At 42.0% G+C, this 17,722-nt stretch overlaps 1 pseudogene; it reads left to right on the forward strand.

The window, feature by feature from the left end:
- Positions 1–519: 519 nt before the first annotated feature.
- Positions 520–1,516, forward strand: LOC146546962 (uncharacterized; annotated as a pseudogene).
- The last annotated feature ends 16,206 nt before the right edge of the window (positions 1,517–17,722 follow it).

A 17,722-nucleotide genomic window follows, 5' to 3' on the forward strand; every position in this document is an offset into this window, starting at 1 on the left:
TGAGTGAAGAGCACAGACCTGGTGATTAAACTCATAGCTAATAAGATATTAGGGTTATGTTGTTTTGTGCAGCTGATGGTTGGTTTGGAGTGAATCTAGCTGATGATTTTTCTTTTGTTGTGAAGTTGAGCCTGCCGATTAGTATGATGGTATGATGAACCATGCTAATGGTATGATTTACCCTCCTGAGATGAGGAGTTTGTGTCATGACTTAACAAGGCCTTTTTATTTTGATACTTTCACAGTGCACTGAAAGTTTTGTTTGATAATCTTTGTTCTTTAAGCAGATCTGCACGTCGGGAATTAAAAGCGCTACACGTCGTCGAGAAAATTGTGCCAAGTGAGTTCTCCACATTTAAAGCATGAACATTGCACAGGTGTGCCTTAGACTGCCCACAATAAAAGGCCACTCTGAAATATGCAGTTTGATCACACAGCACAATGCTACAGATGCCGCAAAACCAGTCAGTATCTGGTGTGGCCACCATTTGCCTCACCTTCTGAGGCAAATGGTGTGCAATGGACATAGAGTTTATCAGGTTGTTGATTGTGGGCAGTGGAATGTTGGTCCACTCCTCTTCAATACTTGTGCAAAGTTGCTGAATATTGGCAGGAAGTGGAACACGCTGTCATATACGCCGAGCCGAGCGTCCCAAACATGCTCAATGGGTGACATGTCTGGTGAGTATGCTGGCCATGCAAGAACTGGGATGTTTTCAGCTTCCAAGGAATTGTGTACAGATCCTTGCAATATGGGGCCGTGCATTATCATGCTGTAACAGGAGGTTATGGTCATGAATAAATGGCACAACCATGGTCCTCAGGATCTCAACAATAAAATGCACTCGTGTTCATTGTCCATAACCCCACTGCCACCATGGGCCACTCAGTCCACAACATTGACGTCAGCAAACTGCTCATCCACATGACGCAACACAAGCTGTCTGCCATCTGCCCTGAACAGTAAAAACATCTGTCAACAGAACACCTCTCCAACGTGCCAGATGCCATTGAATGTGAGCATTTGTCCCCTCAAGTTGGTTAAAATGATGAACTGCAGTCAGGTCTAGACCCCGATGAGGACCACGAGCATGCAGATGAGCTTCCCTGACACGGTTTCTGACAGTTTTTGCAAAAATTCTTTTATGCAAACCGATTGTTGCTGCAGCTGTCTGGGTGGCTGGCCTCCACCTGGTCGACCATCCTGGAGGTGAACATGCTGGATGTGGAGGTCCTGGGCTGGTGTGGTTACATGTGGTCTGCAATTGTGAGGCTGGTTGGATGTACAGCCAAATTCTCTTAAACGCCTTTGAAGATGGCTTATGGCAGAGAAATGAACATTCATTTCACAACAACTGTTCTGGTAGACATTCCTGCAGTCAGCATGCCAATTGCATGCTCCCTCAAAAGCTGCGGCATCTGTAGCATTGTGCTGTGTGATCAAACTGCATATTTCAGAGTGGCCTTTTATTGTGGGCAGTCTAAGGCACACCTGTGCAATGTTTATGCTGTCTAATCAGCACCTCGACATGCCACACCTGTGAGGTGGGACAGATTATCTCGGCAAACCTGAAGTTCTCACTAACACAGATTTAGACAGATTTGTGAACAGTATTTGATAGTAATGGGTCCTTTGTGTTTGTAGAAAATGTTTCAGATCTTTAAGTTCAGCTCATGAAAAATGGGAGCAAAACCAAAAGTGTTGCGTTTATATTTTTGTTCAGTGTATTAATAGACCTCTCTGCATTGAATCATATCTGTTATTAACCTCTGTCTCTCTTCCACAGCATGTCTTTTATCCTGTCTTCCTTCTCTCACCCCAACCGGTCGCAGCAGATGGCCGCCCCTCCCTGAGCCTGGTTCTGCCGGAGGTTTCTTCCTGTTAAAAGGGAGTTTTTCCTTCCTACTGTTGCCAAAGTGCTTGCTCATAGGGGGTCATATGATTGTTGTGTTTTTCTCTGTATCTATGAAGTGCCTTGAGGCGACTTTTGTTGTGATTTGGCGCTATATAAATAAAATTGAATTGAAAAAAAAATTGAACTATGCACATTCTAAAAAAAATTATTGAATTTCATATGTTGGTTAATTAATGACATGATATGTTTAAAGAGTAATTTAAAAAGTAATTTTTGTTCATCTTATGTTGGACAAATGTGTACCACATTACCAAAAGTATCTGTTATCAAAAGTAGATAGCAAAAAACAACTCTAAAATATGCAGTTGTATGTATTCATTGTTTTTTTTAATATTGACAATTTTATTAATTTGTTATTTATATTTTTCAGATTGATGAAACTGTCATTCCCTTAATGACAGACAGTGACCTGGCAAAGTACATCCCCAAAGTTTATGATAGAGTCTCCACTGTGGCCTTCTGCAGACAAGCAACACTGTCACGGACGTCACCATCCAGGAAAGAATCTATACTCTCAAGGCTACGACAAAGACTGACAGGAGCTGAGGGAATGCCTCCTAAAAAGAAATTGTCTCAGTGGGCAGAAAATACAAATGCAAAACGAACAGTGAGACGAATTGAGGTTGGCTGGATGGATTTTGATGAGGAGAAGGGTGGGTTCAAACAGGTGAAGTCTGTAAGTGGTGGTGGAACAAGGCATTTATCTGTAGATAAAAATGAAACAGTGTCAAATATCAAACTTATGGCTGAAAATCTGTTTTTCCCCAATGGCACCTCAAAAAAAAAACTAAAGTCTTTCACACTATTCAACTCATATTGAGAGCTCACAGATGCATGTGGATGCTTCCAGTACAGTTGATGAGTTGTATAAGCAAAGTAAGGTCAAATTTCTGCAACTTTATCTGTGTACCAGAAAGAAAACACAACAGCAGCCTCAAGACATAGAGGCCGATCATGCAATAACCCAGCCTTCTGGTAGATCTCACTGACAATGACCCTAATCAGGCCGCTGATGATCTGTTGGTGGAAAACATAAATTCAGAACCATCAAACCACTTAATGATGGAGCTTCCATAAGTGGATATTTGGAACTGAATGACACATTACCATGGGATGGTCTGCCAAATGTAGGTGAAAGTGAAGATTCTGATGCAGTTGTTATTATTAGTGGGGATAACAGGGTGGATATTAGTGTGGTTGAACTAAACCCTGAAACACTGTTTACAGAAAAAGAGTCTGATCCACCTCATCACACATTGTCTCTCTCACCGGGGCTGACAGGAGAGCCAATATTCCTGACCAAGCACCCCCTGAATCACGATCTTGTCCCGTAATGCTAACTGTTAGAAGAGGTCATTGTCTTACTGATTTGATCAGTGCCTTTAAGGACTCAAACATTATTTCATCTCAATATCAAAATGTTGCTACCAAATGGAGAGCTTGAACAGGGGGAAGGAAGTGGTGTTTTGCGGGACTGCCTGACAGAATTTTGGATGGATTTCTATGACAGCTGCACATTGGGAGTTGAGGTGAAAGTCCCATTCATCCGGCATGACTTTCAATGTGAAGAATGGCAGGCTATAGCTAGAGTGTTTGTTGTAGGGTGGAAACAAGCTGGTTACTTCCCAGTGAAGCTTGCAATACCCTTTCTGGAGGAGATATTGTATGGCTCGACAACCAGTAGTTTAAAAGAGTCCTTTCTTTTGTATGTCTCACAAGAAGAGTGATCTGTTCTCCTGAAGGCTTTGGATGACTTCAATTCAGTGGATACAGATGAATTGCTGGAAGTACTTGATGCATATGAGTGCAAGCAGGTTCCTACCAAGGACACACTGCTCCCTGTTTTGGCACAGATAGGACACAAAGTACTTATTCAGGCCCCAATGTTTGTAATCAAGTGCTGTCGTCCCGTTGTGGGTTCTGTAGCTGGTTTACTCCCACCAGAAGGACTGCATCATTTCATTGCAGAAAAAACAACAACTGTAAAAACAGTGAAGGAGCTTCTAATCTTTCCAGAGGAGATGACAGCTGCCCAGTCAACAGTTTCTCGTTACCTGAAAAGGTACATTGGAGAAATTGATTTCAATTATATTCAGCTTCTCCTGCAGTTATGTACAGGATCCAATCTGTTGGATAAAGCCATACTAATTGAGTTCATAGAAACTACAGATTTCCTCCGCAGACCACAATCCCACACATGTGGATGTGTACTAAAGCTGCCCCTTGGTTATCACAGCTATCCAGACTTTCGCAGTGAATTTAACAGCATTCTCGCAAGCTCTATGTGGGTGATGGATGTAGTGTAGGTCAGTGTTACCCAACCTTGGTCCTCAAGGCACTCTGCCCTACACGTTTTAGGTTTTCCACCCTAACAGTTCATAGAAACACGGGTGTAGTTAACACTAACATGAAGGAATGAATGTGAATGTTCAATAGACTGGGTGGTTAAGTTCTCTTAACAGTGTAGGCCATTGTGACTTTTTCATGTGCAGCCTTTTTTTTTCATCTGGTCAGTAAGTGCTTTCTTAGTTTCTCCCCCCAATTAAAATAGTAAGCTAAAGGGAATGTTCAGGTTTTTTGAAGTGGAGTTACCTGTAGTAGACAGCACTTAGCACTCTGACTTTGCAGAAGCAGCAGTGAGTGTTGGGGACAAAATAAGGCAACAAATTGCTTGGGGAATGAGACCACAAAACAACACCAGTTGAAAATACATATACATATTTAAATAACATTTTCAGTGCTTCACCTGGTAGGAATCCGTACACTAAACATAGAAGAGCATCTGTTCCTGCTGCACACATTGTTGCTGTGTTTTTGGCTAGTGCCAAAATAAATTACTAATTTTAACATCCTAATACTTTTTTACTACAGGAAGAGTAACAAATATTTCCAATATAGCATACAGTAACAGTTCTACAAACTGGAAGATTGCTGAGTGCTGTCTACTGTATATACAAACATAAGTACAACACCATTACAAATACCATATTCCAACTGATTAAGCATGTTCTATATTAAAGTATTTCAGATGTTTGCAGAAATCTTAATAGAAACAAGAATGTGAACCTTTATGTTCCTAATGGGTTTAGAAGAAAAGTTGTCAATTACAGAGATTGGTTACATTGTAAAGAGGTTTGTATAACATTTTAGAAATAACTGTTATTTTATCCTGTTATTATATGCAAAATACAACCTGTTTTTGAGTATGGTGTACTTTGAAAGACACCAGTAAACCATTCTCATTTGTACAAAACATTGTCCTCTCTGTTACATTCTATACATCTTTAAACATGAACATGTCTAATGACACCGCTGAAAGTTATTTAACTACTCACTCTATAATGTCATACACGTGCTGTGATTTTTAAGAAAAGAAGCCGTTCTTTATCAAACATGGGATTGCTTTAATCTATTCCACTATAACAAAATTATAGGCTCAAGAAACATTTGGAGCATTGGTGACACAACTATGATTCTACACTTTAGCCTACTTGGTCTTCTTGTCTAATTGATCACAACATTAGATATATTGCCAGTCTATGTGGTTGTTATCCAAGGTGCTCTTGTTTTTGTTAGAAATGAACACATTTTTGCTACCAAAAACTATTATGAACAACTTTTGATGCTTTAACAGTGTGGTAAGTTTAACTCAATCCCAAAAGGATTAATTTTTTTCTAACCTGTATCATATTTTAGTTTAATACTCCACGCTTTGTAGCTACCAAGAGCAAGCAACACTTCATGATGAGTTAATTTACTGACATGGATAAAATGAAAATTATGTTATACAGTCTTTTCTGATAATTTTGATACAAAGACAAGATAACTACACACTGGAGAAAAATAATTACTTAATAATAAGTACATTAAGCTTTAGGAATATGTACTGAAGTACAAAATGTACTACATTTGTATGTTTGTGTCCATTTAAGTGGCCTCAAATAACTGTGAACGAACTGTATCCGTGAGATGAAAATATAAATCAAGGGCCTGGGACATGGTAGATGGGAATTCCAAGCTTGATTTCTCCATTATTATTGTGCACAAATCAAACACTTGCACATCACATGGGACTGAACTAACAAAAGTGCAGCTATTTTTACACAAGGTCAAATCTTCTGTTAGTGGAACAAGACAGTCTTCTGCACCCCAAAGGTGAGGGGCCATGTACATGACATCAGGTATCCCACAGGTAGGGATGGGTACCGGTGTCCGGTGCCATGATGGCACCGGTTCTGACATAAACGGTAGTAACCAGACCGAAAAGCAGCGCACATTTCGGTGCTTTATTTCGGTGCTTTTTTTCCTGAGCTGTGATACACTTCTAGCCAATCATTTTACGTTTCCGAGGACAGTAGGCGGGTCCAGGTACGTATGTTCTTTTAGAGCAGAGCTACAGATTAAAAATGTCCAAGGCGAAGCGGTCAAAAGTCTGGCTGTACTTCACAGCAAAATATGCAAACTCAGCAGCCTGCAACAAGTGCTTTAAGCTGATACTGTGATACTGTCAAAGGAGGTAACACCTCAAATCCAATGAAACACCTGGCGACGCATAGCGTTTTTTTTTTAAAAGCCCAGAAATGCGCCGTATGCTTGCTGCGAGACCTCACACCGAGCGCATCTACTGTGTGTGGGTTGCCTGTTATCGGACCCGGAGTTAGCAACATCCCCCAAAAACCCGAAGAGGAGAGTCCTGGCCCCTAGCCCTGCCAGTGTAGCAGAAATGATGAGGATGATGATGCAGCAGCAGCCGTTCTTCTCTGTGTGAGTAGCTTAATGTTCGTGTGTAATTTACGTTGAGTAGGCTAACCACGTTATTATATTCATGCATGTAAGGTGAACTAGCAAACATCATCATAGCTACATGCGGCTGTCTTCTTGTTTGATGGCAGATACTCCCTTCACCCTGGCCAAAAAGGCTAAAATGACCAAAGAAAAAGTGGAAAACAGTTAAACATGAGAGGTTTTGGATAAAGTTTGTGTTTTTTCCATTGATTAAGCACTGCTTCCAGCCAAGAGTGATGCCATATATGCCCCATAGCTGCAGAAAAGGCTAACATTGTTATCTTTTTACAAAAAACCAGCTGAACATGAGAGGTTTTTGGACCAATTTTGTGTTCTCCATTCTTTAAGCACCGGTTTGAGCACCGTTTGAGCACTGGCACCGTTTCAAAAGTACCGATTTGGCACCGGTATCGGATAAAACCTAAACGATACCCATCCCTACCCACAGGGCACGTTGTTATTCTTTGAGGGCCTTATACGGTGAGCATTCCAAACACTCCGGATGTCATTCAATACCTCCTGATGAAGAAACAAGAATTAGGTCAGAGCTGTAATACAAGGCATTTTTAAAATGGTCGAAAATAAGTGTGGTGCATCCTTAAATGAATTGAAAAGCAGCAATGTTTGGATGCAGTTTAATGAAAACCAAAGGAAGAGGGAGTGATGGCAAAAAAAGAAAAGAAAGAACCACACCAGGCAAACCACTGAGTTGTGGGATCTGGGCTTTATACTAATACTAATACTAATCTTGGTGCGGATGCGCAAAGCTTTTCAACTTTATGCGCATAATACAGGTGTCAAAATCAATATTTTTCAATCCCATGAGGGGATCCAATATCATCTCAGACCTGAATGTACCAATGATAGAGCGCTGAAGAGTTACTGATGCATGAAGCCTCTGACTGCTTTTGACAGACTGGCAGTGACAGATCGGTAGCTGCAGCATAACTGCTGATGCAGAATGAGCGCAGACAAGGATAATGTCCTCCGATCAGAAAAAAACAACATTTAAGTCGTGCTGACTTCTGATCAGTTCAATTGGCAAAATGTTCCCTGATTTAAAAACTTTGGCTGGGTCGCAGAGCGCAGTTGACCTACTTCAACAACGTTAGGAATACATTGCATTTACCGTTCGGTAAAGGTAACGTCGTTTTAACTATGTAAAAGATTATTTTGTTACCCTTACTGCTAAAACAGCGTAATTTAATGTAATTAATTACCACCACTGGTTATCATAATATGGGCCATTTATCTGAATGATAGGCATGAAGCAGAACTGTGACAGAGCTTTGTCAATGAAATCCCCAAAGAAGAATCCTTCGTCCTTCAGTTCTCCTAGAAGCGTGATCCATGACTCGACTCCTTCTTTTCTCATCACTCCCCACCAGCTCTCAATTCTCTGGTTTGCGGTACTTGCTCCTGTGACGTAGCTTCTGTCTCCTGCTCTACCATCCCCGTCATTTCTCCATAAATAACGCTGGAGGTCTCTGACCAACACGTTCTCAGTGCCCATGTCAGTTCGTACGAGCCTGGGGAAACCCCCACGACTCTCCACTGCTTCCACAAAGTAACCTCCGATGTCATGGTCCTGGGTCGTGCGACCCAGTGTTTTGTGTTTAACCTATTTTTGATGATTATCGTTTATTGTTTGTTTAGGTTCACTAGGTAGTCCAGCCAGTTGTATATATTACCCTTGTATTAAGTCTCCCTTGCCCTTCGTGTCTTTATGTCTGTGTGTCTTGTATTGTCAAGTTCATGCTGTCAGTTATATCATCTCCCCTGTACTACGTCTCCCCGGTTCATGTGTCATGTCTAATCTCCATGTTTCCTGTTTTACTTTGAAAGCCTGTATTTACTGTCAGTGTATTCAGTTTCACTCCTCCTGTCCTGTCGTTAAGTTCATGTGTGTCAGCTGTGTTCCCATGTGTGGCCACTTGCCCTGATCATCCCTCACGTGTATTTAGTCTCTGTGTTTCATACAGTCTGTGTCGCATCGTCTGTGTTCCCACCCTCCATGTTGTCACAGCCAGTCTTAGTATTCATAGTTATGGTTTCCTGAGTCTTCATAGTTTTTCCTAGTTTTACTTTCCCAGTTTAGTCATAGTTTAGTTTGTCACTGCGTTTCTGCTTTGTCTGCACTCCTTGTCACCAGCCACAATAAAGGCTCGCTTTCAGTTAAGGTTACTCCAGTCTACTCTCGTGTGTTCGCACCTGGGTCCACCACACACACCACCGCACGGTCTGCCTCCTCAGATCGTGACACTCCGATAACCTTTGGGTCACTGTTAGTGTGTGCGGCCCGCAGCCAAATGATGTTGCGTGAGAAACCGTCGATGCATCCATTAATACATATCCCATATGGCTTTAGTTTGTCATAAGAGTCTATGTGCCTTACAAAGTTAGGTCCCTGAGCAAAATATTGCCTCCTTCTGAGACGTCTGGTCTGGCGAACCTGGGAACCTACTGGGTCCAGTAAAGAGATGAGGATCCTGACGTCTTTTTTCCTGATCGCAATGCCGTGTTGTTTGCACTTTGTAAACATCCACTGATAACCGTGATCCTTCCCAGGCCCTTGCAGTTGGTTCACAATAAAATCTATCCCGGCGTCCAGGTCGTACTTACGTCTGTAAAGCGACTTGGCTCTCAATATGAAGCTGAACTTCATTCGACCATGGCCTGCAATGACTTTGCCAAATTCTTCACTGAAAAAATCCAAAAAATTAGACAAGCAATTGGTACATCAACAGCAGATCCAGGATATGTACTGTGTCCACCAAAAAACTGTTTAAACACCATGAAACAGTTTCAACCTATTAACAGCAAAGACCTGGAGGACATCTTAGGTCAACTGAACTCCTCCTCCTGCTGTTTAGATGTCCTGCCAACAAGTTTTTTCAAAAAGGTCTCAAAGACTTTAGAGTCAGACCTGTTACAGATCGTCAACTTTTCTTTATTATCAGGTGTGTTTCCAGAATCACTAAAAACTGCTGTAATCAAACCTATACTGAAAAAGGACAATCTTGACAAGACACAAATGAACAACTACAGGCCGATCTCAAATCTCCCGTTTTTAAGTAAGATCATTGAAAAAGCAGTTTCTCAACAGCTCAGTTACTTCTTAAAATAGAATAATTGCTACGATGCCTTCCAGTCAGGTTTTAGACAGAACCACAGCACTGAAACCGCTCTGACCAAAGTGTTTAATGACATATGTCTGAATACAGACAGTGGAAAAATGTCAGTCCTAGTTTTACTGGATCTCAGTGCAGCATTTGATACAGTTGACCACAACATATTACTCAAACGACTGGAGAACTGGACAGGTCTTTCAGGAACTGTACTAAACTGGTTCAAAACATACGTAGAAAACAGGAAATACTTTGTATCAATAGGTAACTTCACATCTGAGCAGACAAGTATCACATGTGGAGTTCCCCAAGGTTCCATCTTGGGACCCCTTCTGTTTAACATCTACATGCTCCCACTGGCACAGATTATAAACAACAACAAAATAAACTATCACAGCTATGCAGATGACACACAAATATATATCACAATGTCACCAGGAGACCGAGGCCCTGTACAGGCTCTTGGTAAATGCATTGAGGAAATCAATGACTGGTTGTGCCACAATTTTCTCCAGCTAAACAAAAACAAAACTGAGGTAATAGTCTTTGGCGCCAAAGAAAAACGATTACAGGTCACCAGAGAACTTCAATCTATACATCTAAAAACCACAAACCAGGCGAGAAATTTGGGTGTAGTGATGGATGCAGACTTAAACTTAGAAAAACACATTAAGACAATAACAAAGTCAGCTTACTATCACCTCAAGAATATATCAAGGATAAAAGATCTGATGTCTCAACAGGACCTGGAAAAACTAGTCCATGCATTCATCTTTAGTAGGCTTGATTACTGTAACAGCATCTTTACAGGTCTACCTAAAAAATCAGTCAGACAACTACAGCTCATTCAGAACTCTGCTGCTCGAGTCCTCACTAAGACCAAAAAAGTGGACCACATCAGTCCAGCTCTGAGGTCCTTACACTGGCTGCCTGTCCGTCAGAGGATAGACTTTAAAGTTCTGATGCTGGCCTATAAAGCTCTGAATGGTTTAGGACCAAAATACATCAATGACCTCCTGACCCAGTATGAACCATCCAGATCCCTCAGGTCATCTGGATCCGGTCTTTTATCAGTTCCCAGAGTCAGAACCAGACACGGAGAAGCTGCATTCAGCTTTTATGCTCCTTATATCTGGAACAAACTCCCAGAAAGCCTCAGATCAGCTGAAACACTCAGTTTATTTAAATCCAGGTTGAAGACTCACCTGTTCTCAGCTGCATTTGAATAAAGCACCAAATCCACACTTTAAGCTTAAATTTCAAAACTTACATTTAACTACTGATTTTATCTACTGTTCTGATTTTATCTGTTTTGATTTTATATACTGTTGTTTGTTTGTTTGTTTGTTAATTAGTTAGTTTATTTGCTTGTTTTAATCAATTTTAAATCATGCTTTTTATTTGTTCTTGTTTCTAATGTCTCTGTAAAGCACTTTGAATCACCTTGTTGTTGAATTGTGCTATACAAATAAACTTGCCTTGCCTTGCCTTGCCTTTAAATGTCTCTCCGTAATGATGGTTCCTTGCATTGCCAGGCTTTTCAAAATGCATTTGTAGCTCATTCCCAGCCTAAAATAAAACTCAATCAGACTGTCTCTGTCCATGGTGTATAGGTTTAGCCTACTTTTATGCTTGTGTCTCTACGCAGCTGTCCAGGAATTCTATCAATAAGATGTGCGCACGTTATCTATTTCGTGGCCATAAATGCGTAATTCGTTGCCACGTTATACCCAATTCGTGCCCTCGAAATAGTATTTCGTGGCCACAAATAAGTATTTCGTGGGCACGTTATACCTATTTCGTGCCCTCGAAGTAGTATTTTGTGGCCACAATTTATTTATTTTTTGGACCATGTCATCAGAGGGGCTCTGTAGTTTATCAAAAACCATGAAAGGCCAACGTAAGGCTCCAGTTAGCTAATGTTAAACGAAATTATGTGATGAATAAATTAGTAATAATCAAATATAATGGGAAATAAGATTGTTTATATATTTTTTTCAGCCTAAATTTACTGAGTATTACAAAGTTGCATCAGTGTCTGTACTAAGTGGTGTTAAATGCAGTGGCTTAACCATTAAACAAGCTAATAGGGCAGGGATACGACTGTCTTCTGCCACAAAATAAAGTAAATTCGTGCTCATGTAAGGTCATATTTATGGGATGTTTGCTTTTCTGTAGCTTTAGTTCAATTTATTCTTCTAAAATCTGTTTTTATTATTATTAATATGGCTGCTCTGTTGATAGTCTGTCAGCGGTGACATTACCAGCACATAGCCACAGCCGCTATAAACATGCTGATAGGATGATGTAGCTTCTGCAGCCAGCAGCGAGAACACTCAATACAGACTTAAGATTCAGTGTAACAGTTATCTAAATGTTGCGTGTCCTGTTTGTAAGCCCAGAAAATAAAATTAAATAAAATGGCAACCTCTAGCTTCAAGCTAAAGTAAGCTTCATGCTATTGTGAGGTTGTTAAATTTGCAAATATGCGCTTCACATATTCGACATGAATCATTTATATTTTTGATCTAAACATAATTCAGTCTCACGCTTTTCACTTGTTTTTAAAAGACTGTTCAGTCTTTTAAAATAAGTCAATTAAAATAATCGAAAATAGTTATGTTTTCTGTTGAAACCCCGCCCCTATAGGGTGTGTTCTGCGAGGGAAGATTGACCGTGGTGTCCGCCATTTCTTCTCTTCGTGGGAGGTGTACGTTTGGCGCAGAGCTCTACTTTGTCGAGGTAAATTAAACTTAAAACTAAATTTTTGAGGGAAAATTATGGAAGCCCGTTTCCGCCACTAAAAAAAAAAAAAAAGATCCATAACTCAAAATTTCGAGTTATTTTCTCGAAATTTCGAGTTATTATCTCGAAATTTTGACATATTAACTCAAAATTTTGAGAAAAGCAACTCGAAATTTCGAGTTAGCGCTGCCAATCAGTAATCTACGTGAATGACGTCATTTCCCTGTTACCCGGAAGCTGAAGCCCTCAGCTACAAATGCTACAGCTAAGCTACCGGTATTACATCCAGTCGTGAATGCACAGATTGCTGAGTGTTTTCAGCCTGGCTTCACAAATGATGAAATCCCTGTGTTATTAGCTGAATCACATGGTGTTACTATCAGCAAACATACTTTAATTTGTTGGGATCCGTTTTTGAGTGCGCGGTCCTGCGCCATATGCTTCCGGGTAACAAGAAAGCGACCTCATTCACGTATATTTTTGATTGGCAGAGCTAACTCGAAATTTTGAGAAAAGTAACTCGAAATTTCGAGTTATGGATACTAGCTTTTTTTTTTTTTTTTTTAGTGGCGGAAACGGGCTTCCATAGGAAATGAAGATAAAATCTATCAGATGTGTGAATTTTTACCGAGGTAGTTTTTCGTATATACTGCTGTTGAGCAACATAATGGAAAATAAGAATTATTCCTCAAATTAACTGACGATAATGCTAGCTTAAGCTGCAGGATAGTATTATGCATGTTAACATCTTTTCCAACAAACTTGTGTGCTTTTAGTTAACTGGTGTTAGTAAAAATGTTTTACAAAAAAAGACAGGTATGAAGGGCCTGCAGTAGTCATTAGTGCCAGAGAAATTGTAAGTTTATTGTATTTTCTGGGTCATTGTGATAATATAATTATTTGAAATGTATTGACTTTTTCTTTAAAAACATTTGGTGCTTATCACTCATTTAAGAAAGTTAGGATGCCCTGAGGTGGTTGTGAACTCTGTGACACAGAAACCAGGGGGCAAATCTATGGAACGCCAGGACTGCCATAATGAATTAATTAAATACACCATTAAATAATTAATTAAATGTGGCAATAATTAATTAAAATTGGAATTAATTAATTAAATAAATAGTTATGATATATGTAATTAATTAATTATTGACACATTTAATTAATTATTTATGTATTTCACGTTTTAATTAATTATTGACACATTTAATTAATTAATTATTGACATATTTAATTAATTATTTATGTATTTCACATTTTAATTAATTATTGACACATTTAATTAATTATTGACACATTTAATTAATTATTTAATGATATATTTATTTATTTCATTTTGGCAGTCCTGACGCCTGGCTCTCATCATGAAATAATTTTATCTGTCAGCCTCACCCATCAAACTCAGGGGGCGGGGTTAACGCTGATCGAGTCAAAACCATTGCTTTGGCCTGGTGGCCATTGTTTCTAGCACACAACAACCGGCATGTGGAAGCTAACAGAACTGAGCTTTGAAAAACCCTGTTTGTGTGTTACCAAATACCGTTTTAATATTTTTTTAGCCGAGAATGTAGTGGTTTAATCTTCATGTGTCTGGTCGGTTTGTCAAGATACAGCCTCTTTGCAAAAGTGTTTCGATGATTTCGGAGATGTCGTCCCAGTCTCACGGCAAAGCGTGGGATAGACCCGCTCGCCTCGCAAGCAATCCCACCGACAAAGCGCAGGCCCCGGTACACAGCTGTAGTAACCCCCGCTGACTTCTTTTACTGAGGTTATATTTATCGGTGTTTTATTTCCTGATGTTCTTATGTGTCCTACGTGTTTCAGTCGCCAATTCTGAATTATAACTAACATTAAAAACATGTTTAAGGAGGAGAGAGAGCAAATAAATCTGTTTAACATCTGATCTTTGGGTTTTTGTTCAGTAATCAGCGTGACCTGTGTGTAAACACATAAAAGAGATAACGTTGGTGTTTCCGTCATGTAGTAACTGCTGGCTTTAACTGTACAAAGGTTGTTCGACACTATGAAACACATACAGACTTCATGATGTTCGGCTAATATTTTTATTGTGAATATTAATCATGCTGACCTCGCTCTGTACACCACGCAGCGAGGTCAGCATATCCACGATATCCTCAGCTCCATGAGTTAACACAAAGTTTCCCAGCTGACTATCTAACTGCCAACTATTCCAGAGACGTGAAAATATACAGCATAAAGAAAAGTGTAAGAGACTCAGCAGCAGATTAGAATAACAGTTTGTGGCGTGAATAAGACACGGCGGGACCACGGAGCAACGTTCAGAGTCATCTTTATTTACATCTCACCACACCACAACACCCCCAAACCCCTCAGTCCCCGTGTTTTTAACTAGGCGGGCGTGATTAAGGATGCCGTGCAGGTGCGTCCGCCCTCCCTGCACGGCACCGCAGACCACGCCCCACCACATACCCCCATCGCCCGATTGAGGCCGGGGAGCCATCCGGCCGAACCTACTCCCCCACCGCCAGTGGGAGAGGGAATCAGCCCGGACAGCTGGCACCCCCAGGCCCCGGCCAAGCGACGGGGAGGTGCGAGTTCAGGCGGCCGCCCGCGAATCCAGCGGCGCAGGCAAAGCTGGTTCGGAAGTCGGACACGTGACAGGTGCACCCGGCGCGGCCGGCACAAGCGTGAGCCCCAGCTCACAGGTGGCTGGGCAGAGGTGTGGCGTGTACAGGCCTCTGGTGGTGGTGAGGCCGGTCTGGCGAGCACGGCGATCTCAAGCGTGGCGCCCGCCTCGCTCGCCAGTTCCACTCGAGCAAGCTCCCCTGGCACTGGGACCTCCAGCTCCTTGCGCGGCCCCTCCGTCACCGCTGTCGCTCCCTGCTGGAGCAGCCCATAGCGCGACTCCTCCGTCACTACTGCTCCCTCCGCCGCCACTCCCGGCTCGAGCAGCCCCTCGTGCAGCTCCTCTTTCTCCAACCGGCGCAGACCCTCGCGCACCTCGTCTGCCGCCTCCGGTTGGAGCGGCTCATCCACCACTCCTGGCAGGAGCAGCCCTTCACCTGGCTGTTCCCCCTCCTCCGGCAGGCGCAGATCCCCGCGCGCCTCGTCTGCCACCTCCGGCTGCTGAGGTGCCTCACGCGGCTCCTCCACCGCTTCACTGTCCTCGGGACACACCTGTGGGGGTGGCGCCCAGGCCCAGAGCAGCGCCGCCAGCTCCCCAATCCTTTCCAGGTGCCGCTCGGACTGGTCCTGCAGCTCTTCCTGCTGGCGACGCACCTCCGCCGCCTGCTCCTGCTGGGCGGCCGCCATTTCGGCCACCCTCTGGGCCAGCTCCTCCATTCCCTGGCTCCGATATGGACCCGCCGTGCTGCCTCCTGGGTTTCGGCACCAATGTGGCGTGAATAAGACACGGCGGAACCACGGAGCAACGTTCAGAGTCATCTTTATTTACATCTCACCACACCACAACACCCCCAAACCCCTCAGTCCCCGTGTTTTTAACTAGGCGGGCGTGATTAAGGATGCCGTGCAGGTGCGTCCGCCCTCCCTGCACGGCACCGCAGACCACGCCCCACCACACAGTTATACATTTAATAAATCACCAAATGAATCCAAGAAACGAGCAAACCTGTTCCGACAATTTGAATTTGTATTCCCTCAGCTGCAGACTCGCTGCTGTTTAAATGTTTGAAAAGGAAGATTAGATATAAACAAACGTCAAACATAGACTCAGTCTGCCTTCACATTTGATATGAGGCCAGCACGTATAGTGGCCTCAGCAGGCTATTACTGAAATACACGTGCTATATCATAAACTATGATATAAACAGGGAGGTCCTATTAACATGTTTAGTTTTAAAGGACACCTTCCTGCCTTTAGTCTCATTCATGAGCAGTATTCGTTTTCTTCTAACATCCAGAAGTCTGCACAATGTGTTTCATAGTTTGTAACAAGCCTTTGACAGGTAAACATAACATGACCGAAAAAGCAAAAAAAAAAAAAAAAAAAAAAAAAAAGAGAGAGAGAGAGAGAGAGAGTGTTGACATAAGAAGAGAAAATGCTCTCAATTATGGAGACAGGCAAATGGTTCATTTATGTTTGATGTGTGTTTATTCCTCCCTAAATATCGTCGGTGAAGTTTGCCATGCATGTCAGATTTTCCTGCGCATTTTTATACCTCTGCCAACAGAGAGAGAAAAAAAATCACATTCTAACAGACAGCTGGTGCTTAGAATACAGTTGAATAACTATTAAAAAACAGATGATATTTAGATGATAGTTCAGTCTAACACATGTGCCAGTGAACCATTAAACGTCTGTGAAACTATGCAGTTATGAAACGTAACTTTAACCTCAGCCAAACCGATTTGCTCAGTTGTAAATAAAACAGCGAAGTAAACGTGACCCGACAGACAGAACCTGAGTGAATGAAGTCCAGCGTTTAACCACTGAGAGCTAAAACTCAGCTGAGGTTTGAAAGCTGTGTGCTGGTGATTGGACATCAGCCGCTGATAAAGCTGTTCGCCTATAAAGTGCTCTGTAAGGAAACGAGCTCCAGCAGCTCTGCGCTCGGGGAAAATACTATATTTACTTATCTTGTGCAGTTAAACTGTGACTATCACCAGGTAACTAGGCGTGTTTCTTGAATTAGCAGCAGGTGTTAAACAGCTGACAGATGAGGAGGAGGATGCATGCAGGTAAACTGAGGGTCTGTTGAGCTGATCGCTGGTTTCGTGAGAAAAATGTCAGCTCGTTCTTTATGTTACAGAAGCACAGAGACACAAGACCAGGCGGAAAGAGACGATCGTTCGGTGAAAATGAGAATCTGCGAATGCAACATGTGGAACACGGAGAGTGGAATATGTAAACAAACCGGTTAACGTAACCCCCTCGGTGCGCTCTGCATGCTAACTGTTAGCAGAGCTAGTGAAATCTCTGAAAACATCTGAGCACTTTTGCAAACATGTTCTATGTTGACAACCTGACCAGACATACGGCGCGACATTCGCGGCTAAAACACTGTTAAAAGTGTAGCTGGTGACAGAAAAACGGCCTGTGATTTGATCTGCATTCTGGGATAACTGGCTGCCCCAAGTCTGCACAAGCAATCGATTATCTAGGATCGACCTGTTTTGACTTATTTTGCACGGCAACCAATCAAA

The sequence above is a fragment of the Mchenga conophoros genome, linkage group LG23 (genome assembly GCF_057382185.1).
Source record: "Mchenga conophoros isolate Kocher_MC1m ecotype Shallow Benthic linkage group LG23, M_conophoros_male_GT1.1, whole genome shotgun sequence".
Lineage (NCBI taxonomy): Eukaryota > Metazoa > Chordata > Actinopteri > Cichliformes > Cichlidae > Mchenga > Mchenga conophoros.